Source organism: Oncorhynchus kisutch, linkage group LG19, assembly GCF_002021735.2.
Source record: "Oncorhynchus kisutch isolate 150728-3 linkage group LG19, Okis_V2, whole genome shotgun sequence".
NCBI classification, from domain to species: domain Eukaryota; kingdom Metazoa; phylum Chordata; class Actinopteri; order Salmoniformes; family Salmonidae; genus Oncorhynchus; species Oncorhynchus kisutch.
This window is the reverse complement of record NC_034192.2, coordinates 59,697,963-59,708,780: the sequence shown is the minus strand read 5'-3', so window position 1 is coordinate 59,708,780 and position 10,818 is coordinate 59,697,963. Positions and strand designations below refer to the sequence as shown.

Sequence of the window (10,818 nt, the reverse complement as noted above, 5' to 3'; positions counted from 1 at the left end):
AGATGTGAATCCAACATATTAATGATTCATTTGCAGACAATCTGGAATTGAAGCCAGACTAAGTCAGTGGTACAGATGGAACTACCCAAGCAGAAGATACATCTCCTTTAATTGTTGATATTTGGTTGCGTTGACAACCGAATACAATTCAATATCCAGTTTACAAATTAATAATTGATATGTTGGATTCACATCTCCATCTCGCTCCAAAAAAAAATCTAGGTTAAAGAATAGGACTACATCAAACTTTTTAAAACGCACTTTAAATCAAGTTTGATTTGATTTAGTCCTATATTTGGATGAGATGGAGATGTGAATCCAACATATTAATGATCAACTTGGCAGATTATACTTGAAGCTCTATGGTCTCTGTATGTAGTGTCTATTTTTAGTTGAAACCTCTGGGTTGAACTGAAACAATATCTGGTGATGACTTCCTTAATGCTCCACAGGCCTAAATATCATCCTTGATGATACAGGAGTGATGAAGTATGAGTCACATGTCATTTGCTCTGTTAAACCTACCCTTTTGGAATGACTTGGATAGCAGCAGTGAATCTATTTCATTATTTAGAGATCGCCCAATAATCATTCTCACCATAACACATTGGTAGTAGTCAGTGACATGTATCAAAGCTAATCAGGGATTGGTTAAAACTCTGGATGGGAGACCAAAGATCAGCTGTAGATGGATCTGCTCTCCACTAGGAGGTGCTGCCCAGTCTATTTAAAAAAAAAAAATTGGGGGGGGGGATAGTTGATATAACGTTGAAGATCTGACGTTGTTTCAAAGGTAAAAAATTAAACATATTTTATAAATAAGTTTGTCTATGTTGAAAATTGGTTGCCATGATGAATGACACAATTCTGTGGTTGAAATGTCACCCTATTTTCCACCGAGATTACAAGTCATAATGCGTTGACAAATTACGTTGAAACAACGTTGATTCAACCAGTTTGTGCCCAGTGGGATGTTCCCTCTCCACGCTGGCTTATTTACTGCTGTCTATGGTGTTATGGTAGGGAGAGTTCCTCTGTCCAGTGTCTATGTTCTTTGGCCCATCTTAATCTTTTCTTTCTATTGGCCAGTCTGAGATATGACTATTTCTTTGCAACTCTGCCTAGAAGCCCAGCATCCCGGAGGCGCCTCTTCACTGTTGACGTTGCGACTGGTGTTTTGTGGGTACTATTTAATGAAGCTACCAGTTGAGGACTTGTGAGGCGTCTGTTTCTCAAACTAGACACTGTAATGTACTTGTCCTCTTGCTCAGTTGTGTACCGGGGCCTCCCACTCCTCTTTCTATTCTGGTTAGAGCCAGTTTGCGCTGTTCTGTGAAGGGAGTAGTACACAGCGTTGTACGAGATCTTCAGTTTCTTGGCAATTTCTCGCATGGAATAGCCTTCATTTCTCAGAACAAGAATACACTGATGAGATTCAGAAGAAAGGTTTTTGTTTCTGGACATTTTTAGCCTGTAATCAAATTCACAAATGCTGATGCTCCAGATACTCAACTAGTCTAAAGAAGGCCAGTTTATTGCTTCTTTAATCAGAGCTACAGTTTTCAGCTGTGCTAACAAAATTGCAAAAGGGTTTTCTAATGATCAATTAGCCTTTTAAAATGTTAAACTTGGATTAGCTGACACAATGTGCCATTGGAACACAGGAGTGATGGTTGCTGATAATGGGCCTCTGTACGCCTATGTAGATATTCCATTAAAACATCTGCAGTTTCCAGCTACTGTAGTCATTTACAACATTAACAATGTCTACACTGAATTTCTGATCAATTTGATGTTATTTTAATGGACAAAAAAAATTGCTTTTCTTTCACAAACAACAAGATTTCTAATTGACCCCAACACACACACACACACACACACACACACACACACACACACACACACACACACACACACACACACACACACACACACACACACACACACACACACACACACACACACGCACACACGCACACACACACACACACACACACACACACACACACACACACACACACACACACACACACACACACACACACACTCACACTCACACACACACACGCATCAAAGGGACATTTACAATGGAAGGAGGCCAGCCAGACAGTGAGCCACTAGATAGTGGATAAAGGAAGGAATATAAGGGACTTATAAGGGATCTTTGTCCTGTAGAGCAAAACCCCTGTCTCCCCTCTCTCTCTTCCCTCTCTTTCTGACTGAGCCCTGTGAAGAGTTTGATCTGTGCTTCAAAACAAGGGCCCTTTGTCTCACAGGTGCACTCCACTCTCTCTCTCTCTCTCCCTTTCTCTCTCTCTATCTCTCTCTCTCTCTCTCTCTCTCTTTCCCTTTCTCTCTCTCTCTCTCTCTTTCCCTTTCTCTCTCTCTCTCTCTCTCTCTCTCTCTCTGCAAGCACGTGGACCCCAAAAAATGTCTGGGTGTCAGAACAGCCCTGTTCACCCTCCTATCCTCACTAAACTAGGATACAGCAAGTGTCGGCGATAGGTTTGAAACTAAACGGTTCCTATTAGCCAATAATGAAATAATAGACAGGCCGCAGCTCAGCTTCAGATTGTCATAGACATGAATCGATGTATACCCATACGCATCAGAGTCACGTCTTTCGCGGGCATTTTAAGAGTTAAATATTGTTATAGATTATATTATATTACTATGCTCTATATTATCTGGATACTTTTTATTTATTTATTTCAAAATATTAAGCTAACAATAGGTTTCCCCACTGCGAGGTCAGCTGTCCGTCCTGTCTCCCTGTAGCGCTGTCTTAGGCATCTCACAGTACGGACATTGCAATTTATTGCCCTGGCCACATCTGCAGTCCTCATGCATCCTTGCAGCATGCCTAAGGCACGTTCACGCAGATGAGCAGGGACCCTGGGCATCTTTCTTTTGGTGTTTTTCAGAGTCAGTCGAAAGGCCTCTTTAGTGTCCTAAGTTTTCATAACTGTGACCTTAATTGCCTACCGTCTGTAAGCTGTTAGTGTCTTAAAACGACCGTTCCTCAGGTTCATGTTCATTAATTGTTTTTGGTTCATTGAACAAGCATGGGAAACAGTGTTTAAACCCTTTACAATGAAGATCTGTGAAGTTATTTTGATTTTTACGAATTATATTTGAAAGACAGGGACCTGAAAAAGGGAAGATTTATTTTTTTGCTGAGTTTAGTAATGATAAATAGTGGTATGATGGCCTACAGTTTTCTGGACATTTTGTTTGAATTATTGCAATGGGCTCATGTTTTACCGGTACGGTGTTCCGCCACGATGTCTTTTGCTCGGATGATGTACCGGACTGTACCGCCTAACTTTCACCCCTGACAGATACTCATGTCACAGATACCCCCCCCCCCCCCCAAAAAAAAGGTCAGGGCGTGGATCAGAAAACCCGTCAGTATCTGGTGTGACCACCATTTGACTCATGGAGCACCACACATCTCCTTTGCATAGAGTTAATCAGGCTGTTGATTGTGGCCTGTGGAATGTTGACCCACTCCTGTTCAAAGGCTGTGCGAAGTTACTGGATATTGGTGGGAACTGGAACACGCTGTCAAACACATTGATCCAGAGCATCCCAAACATGGTCAATGGGTGATATGTCTGGTAAGTATACATGCCATGGAAAAACTGGGACATTTTCAGCTTCCAGGAATTGTGTACAGATCCTTCCGACATGAGCTGTGCATTATCATGCTGAAACATGACGTGATGGCGGTGGATGAATGGCACGACAATGGACCTCAGGATCTCGTTATGGTATCTCTGTGCATTCAAATTGCCATCGATAAAATGCAATTGTGTTCGTTGTCTGTAGCTTATGCCTGTCTGCCCATACCATAACCCCACTGCCATCATGGGGCACTATTCACAACGTTGACATCAGCAAACCGCTCGTCCACACGCAAACCGCTTCTCCCCGGTACAGTTGAAACCAGGATTCATCCATGAAGATCACACTTCTCCAGCGTGCCAGGGGCCATCGAAGGTGCGCATTTATCCACTGAAGTCAATTACTACCCTGAACTGCAGTCAAGTCAAGACCCTGGTGAGGACAATGAGCTTCCCTGAGACGGTTTCTGACAGTTTGTGAAGAATTTCTTTGGTTGTGCAAATCCATAGTTTTATCAGCTGTCAACAGACCACTGCTGATGAGGACCATATGCAGTTTGGGTCATGTTCCTGCAAAAGTTGAGTGACAATGTAAGCAGCCAATTACAATGGCCTAAGATGTCACCACAACCAATCATGCCAAGCCTGTTTAGTCTGTTCAATCCCCATTCACATTGTTTTGATTGGCCAGGGAGGAAAACTACCCAGTAGGAGAAGGGATCAAGGCCCTGGTCTAGAGATGAGCCCTGCTATGTGTTCCTCTGCTGCGTCTGGAACTCTGGATGTGGAAAAAACCAGTGACTAGCTGGCAGCAGTTGGGCATGATGACGTCCCAAAATACTATGCACAAGGAAAGTTCTCTCTGCTTTGAAAAATAAAAAAAAGGTGTTTATTCACTGAGAACTTGGACTACCACCTCTAACAAACATATAGCTAGGTAGTGTCTGAGAGGAAGCTAGAGATGTGAAAACAAAGATACTGGTATCATCTCCAAGAAATGTCCATATTTAGCTTGGAGGGCTACTGCGTTCCCAAACTTCCTATTTAATGATATTTTAACATATTCGTACTTAGTCTTGTTTTCTTAAATTATGTGTAAGTCAATCAGTTCATTGGGAGGATGACTGACGTAACAGCAAAACAAATTATTTTATTTGGAAAGAAGTGCTCAAAATCAAACAGGGTAGAGGTAGAGGAAACTGTGATATAAAGAGGCCCTTTTTCAGCAGGTATTTCATTTGGATGTTTGTTGGGTTGGGGTGTAAACTCGACTATGAGGGAAAACAGCCCAGGCAGATCTAAATGGTTTTCAAAGAGGCTTTAAAGGCTGCAGGATTAGGGAATTCTTTCTGCTTATCCAGGGTGATATAACCGGTGGTTAAATGTCTTGGAAAAGAAGCCTGGTGGCTATAGGGGGACTAGTGGTTCAGTCTCTGTGCATGTCGGTCAGAGGAGGACCTCGGCATGGTAAATAGACAAACATTTACCTGCATTAAATGTACATTCTGAAAAACACTGGTAAAGTCCCTCTCAAAGACTCAATGCATTATTTGAACTCATGCACTTTTTTAGAAATAAAATATTTGTAAAAAAAGAAAAAAAAAACATTCTCTGGACAACTAGGTCCAATGAGATACATGATGCCGTAAAGGAAACAGGTGGTATCTGTCACAGGACACACCTGTCCATTCCATTCCTGAACCTTTACTGCAAATCTCACAACATGTCAAATGTTTAGAACCTATTCCAGAACCTTCAGGAATAGGTATGTTCACAATGTATATCCCAATCTTGATGTTATCGTTCTTTGAATAGCAAGCAATTGGAATAGCAAGCATATTTTACCATGCTTTAAATGACACCTTTTCACAACAAATCAAAGTGCTCCATCTGAGAAAAAGTCTCAGGAGTTTTTATATTGACACACGTGGGCCATTCATAACACATGGGCCATTCATAACACATGGGCCATTCATAACACATGGGCCATTCATAACACATGGGCCATTCATAACACGCGGGCCATTCATAACACACGGGCCATTCATAACACATGGGCCATTCATAACACATGGGCCATTCATAACACATGGGCCATTCATAACACGTGGGCCATTCATAACACATGGGCCATTCATAACACGTGGGCCATTCATAACACACGGGCCATTCATAACATGTGGGCCATTCATAACACACGGGCCATTCATAACACATGGGCCATTCATAACACATGGGTCATTCATAACACATGGGCCATTCATAACACACGGGCCATTCACAACACACGGGCCATTCATAACACATGGGCCATTCATAACACGTGGGCCATTCATAACACACGGGCCATTCATAACACACGGGCCATTCATAACACATGGGCCATTCATAACACATGGGCCATTCATAACACATGGGCCATTCATAACACATGGGCCATTCATAACACGTGGGCCATTCATAACACATGGGCCATTCATAACACGTGGGCCATTCATAACACACGGGCCATTCATAACACGTGGGCCATTCATAACACGTGGGCCATTCATAACACACGGGCCATTCATAACACACGGGCCATTCATAACACACGGGCCATTCATAACACATGGGACCTCTAAGCTACACAAGAGAGAACGGGAGAAAAGTCAAGGACTGATATATGGAGTCCATGTAACCCAAGTTAAGACTTAGTCACCTGAGCCGTTTAAATCATCCCTATCCCACCATCACCTCTCTCTTTCTTGGTCTCTGTCTCAGAGGGTTAACCTTAAAGCAGTGGGTTGAAACATGTGCCTAAGATACAAATCTGAATGGAGTTCCTGAGTCCTATAACTTAAATATGTGTTAAACCCTTTTTTTGTCATTCTCTCTGAACTTAAAATCCTCTCAGTTTGTCTACTGGTCCCAAACTTCAAACACACGCCTGTCTCACATAAAAATAAAATCCAGAAAGCTGTAACTAATAGAAAATCTGTGCCAATCAGGTGTTTGAGTTTGTACTGAGTTTGGAGTTTGCTTTGTTTCTTTAATAAACACATTTCCCTCTGAAGTCTGGCCTGATGTGGCTATATAGAGTATGTCAGTCATTTACTACGTAACACAGAAGCTCTTTTGTCATCTACAGTGGGCTAGTCAGTCTGCAACACTGGATACAGGCCTACAGACCCTCATCGCTCTAGCTGTACTGGCACGGAGCCAGAGGAGTGTCGCTAGACAATACGTTCCTGCTTCCTGTAAATCTAAACCTCTCTCCTCCTCTGAGTCTCTCTCTCTCCCTCTCTCTCACACCCATCCCCCCTGTGTTTCCATCCCCTTGTGATTCTGTACATTTGCTCAGTGGTTAAAGAAGTGAAGGAGTGAGATCCGGCGTTCCTGGTCTAGCTAAGGACTCTATGGTTAATTCCATCGTATTTTTTTATAATGCTGACTCGAGTTTAGATTTTCGCCATGTCCACGTCAGACTGTTGGTGAAGAGATGGCATGAGGACAATAACTTCCTTCCTGTCGAGGATTAGAGCTTTCTTAGGGTTGCCATGCAGCCAATTCAAAATGTCCACAGTCCTTTCTCTCTTTCTTGAATTGGTTTAAACTTTAAACTCTGCACAACAGTAGCTACCCTTCAGCACATAGAACCAAACAACTAGAAGAGGGAAATGCGACCTCCTCTCATACTAAGTTAGACAGTTAAATAAAGTATTTAAATTCACCAAAAGGCAAGAGGATAAGTGAAGAAAAAATAACTTTCCATTGCGTAAACAGTTTGCCATTCTTTAGTCTTTAACTCAAACCTGAATACTTAATTTAGTTCACTGCTAGACTGAAGATAAAAAAAATAGATCCTTTAAGCCAGCTTTGATTTCTCAACGGGTGAAACGGGCTTTTCCTGAAAAGCTGACAACTTCAAAACATGAAGAAAAAATATAAAAACATTGACTAATATGTCCTAATAGAGTTATATCATTGTACAAAATGGCAATTGAGAATAGATGGTTGTCCCTTTTCTTGTTTTAAAAGTATTTATTTGTATTAAAAGTTGCAGTTCTTCTCAGGCAGAACAGTGGACAGAGAGTTTGTCAAACTCAGAGTCCATCAGACAGACATCTGCAAGGTCTCACAAAGCCTCTAAACAGCTGGTGGGGATTGCCATGGTAACATGCATTCCTTTTGATGGAAGTAATTGGGAGTGGAGGGAGGGATCTGTTTTGAAAATAGCTCCTCTCTGTCTATTTCTCTCTCTCTCTCTCTCTCTCTCTCTCTCTCTCTCTCGCTCTCGCTCTCTCTCTCTCTCTCTCTCTCTGTCTCTCTCTCTCTCTCTCTCTCTGTCTCTCTCTCTCTCTCTCTGTCTCTCTCTCTCTCTGTCTCTCTCTCTCTCTCTCTGTCTCTCTCTCTCTCTCTCTCTCTCTCTCTCTCTCTCTCTCTCTCTCTCTCTCTCTCTCTCTCTCTCTGTTCTCTCTCTCTCTCTCTCTGTCTATTTCTCTATTTCTCTCTCTCTATTTCTCTCTCTCTGTCTATTTCTCTCTCTCTCTCTCTCTCTGTCTCTCTCTCTCTCTCTCTCTTGTCTATTTCTCTCTCTCTCTCTCTCTCTCTCTCTCTCTCTCTCTCTCTCTCTCTCTCTCTCTCTCTCTCTCTCTCTCTCTCTCTCTCTCTGTCTCTCTCTCTCTCTCTCTCTCTCCTCTCTCTCTCTCTCTCTCTCTCTCTCTCTCTCTCAATTAAATTCCATTTCAATATCAATTTAAGGGCCTTATTGGCATGGGGAACATATGTTAACATTGCCAAAGCAAGTGAAGTAGGAAATAAACAAAAGTGAATAAATAAATAAAAAATAACAGTAAACATCTCTGTCTCTCTGTCTCTCTGTCTCTCTGTCTCTCTCTCTCTCTGTCTCTCTGTCTCTCTGTCTCTCTCTCTCTCTTCTCTGTCTCTCTGTCTCTCTGTCTCTCTGTCTCTCTCTCTGTCTCTCTGTCTCTCTGTCTCTCTCTCTGTCTCTCTCTCTCTCTCTCTCTCTCTCTCTGTCTCTCTGTCTCTCTGTCTCTCTGTCTCTCTCTCTCTCTGTCTCTCTCTCTCTCTCTCTCTGTCTCCCTGTCTCTCTGTCTCTCTGTCTCTCTCTCTTTCTGTCTCTCTCCCTCTCTCTCTCTGTCTGTCTCTCTCAGGCTTTGTCGAGCCCCATCCCCCTCCACCACTCCTACTAGTGACTATGTGGCACACAATACTTCTGGAACATTGTGCTGTTCCAAAAGAGAATGAATGAAAAAGGACATCAATTGTTTGACTATAACTTTTCTATATTCTGTTGAAATAAATATTCTATTAACACTAGTTTAAAATAAATATTTACTCATTTCAAATTTTGCACTAAAACCTTTTAACCTATGCACCTTTCAAATATAATATATATTTTGTCGTGTCATTACTCTCTCACACAATATACTTTAACTTTCAAGGTGCGGTCAAGAAATAAACTATGATTTTCAAGCATAACTTGAATATATCTGCTCTTTTTTACAACCACAGGAAAGCCTCCAATCACTGTTATGCATATAAACACTGTGAAAACCCTGACATAGTTCAAGTATCACAGCAACTCAAAACACTGCACAATGTTTCTAGTGCCACGTTAGCTGAGAAGTCCTTACTGGCTAAATCGCAGCAAGTCATTCTGGAGGATACTCAGTCTTACCTTTAGAACACCAACAAGCAGAAAAGACAGAAGAGAAGTCAGCTGTGCAGGCTCCTGGGTCAATCTAACTGCTACACAAGTTCACACAGAAGACATTTACAGTGGGCTGGCCCAAGCAGCCCCCCTGATCCCCTCCCCCCTCAGGGGGTGGGAGGGTCTGACAGACGCTCCTAAATTTAACTCTATGCTGCCTTCTAGACAGAAGGCACTCTGAGGTGTGCTTTTTACTTCATTTTTGTTGTTGTTGACATTATTTAGAGACTGGGAGGATATGCATTTTCAGAAGTGATTATTCCAATGTTTCTATTTTACAGTAGACAGCAGATATTTAACTGTGTATGCATTTTACTTGACAGTGATAACGTTTTGAAAAACATGAAACCACTCCTGTTCAGCTTCTATGTTGTCTGACGAAGTGTCTGGGAAACTAAGGGGAGGATCTAATGACTGTTATTACTGTGATGTAACCGTCCTGACCAGGGTCATGTCATCGTGGTTCAAACCTAACTAATTAGGCCTACAGGTTTCCATCCTCGGTATGATATACACAACCACTAGATGACATTTGACAGTGACAGGTTTCCATCCTCGGTATGATATACACAACCACTAGATGCCATTTGACAGTGACTCCACGGGACTAACGATATGCTGTAACTACTGTAACTAAGTTGCTGGAATACAGAGAACACCCATTGTCAAATGATCATGTGTTTCACTCTCAATTTCAATGTCAGATGAGATGAAATATTGATTCATACTATTGTTTCTATAAGTTTAAAACATTGTTTCAAATATTTCTCATAAACATCAAGGGAACAAATTGAGAGGCAACGTGGAGATCAGTCATCTTATTGGCCTGCTGCAACAATTTCTCTATCATTGGGGGGAGTCAGTGACTGGTGCAACGTTGAACCATCAGACAGAAATAATCCATCTCAAATCACATTTTTGTGAAGTGGGTTACAGGAGTGTTTCCCATCTCCAGTCCTCCAGTACCCTCAACAGCCCACATTTTTGTTGTAGCCCTGGACAAACTCACCTGATTGAACTCATTGAGGGCTTGATGATTAGTTGACAAGTTGAATCAGGTGTGTCCGGGGTTGCAATAGAAACGTGTACTGTTGGGGGTACTGGAGGACTGGAGTTGAGAAACACTGGGTTGAGATACATATATATATCGGATGGTGCCTCTCTATGGTGGATTACTAATGTCTGTTTCCCAGTCAAGACCCGTGTGGACGGAGAACAACATCTGGATCAGACAAGGGGAAAATAGCTGCAATGCAACGTGGCATTTTCCATTCTGGCCGGAACAGATTCTTAAACCCCAGGCCCAATGCACGAAGAAGGAGGAGGTGTAATTATACAGAGTTGAACTGAGTCTCACGGTTCCCTGTAGACGTGGCAGCAGTACTGTCTGTACAGGCTGCTGTGTCTGAAATGGCCCCCTATTCCCTATGCGGGATCTGGTCAAAAGTAGTGCACTATAGAAAATAGGGGGCCATA

At 42.2% G+C, this 10,818-nt stretch overlaps 1 protein-coding gene across 1 annotated transcript in view; it reads right to left on the bottom strand.

Annotated features, from left to right (window-relative positions):
* LOC109865036 (SPARC) overlaps nt 1–9,458 on the bottom strand; it is a 19,537-nt gene extending 10,079 nt beyond the window's left edge. The window contains exon 1 of the mRNA XM_031797798.1: nt 9,310–9,458. The gene's annotated coding sequence lies outside the window, so the exon portion shown is untranslated. The remainder of the gene's footprint in view (nt 1–9,309) is intronic.
* Between the last annotated feature and the right edge of the window lie 1,360 nt (nt 9,459–10,818).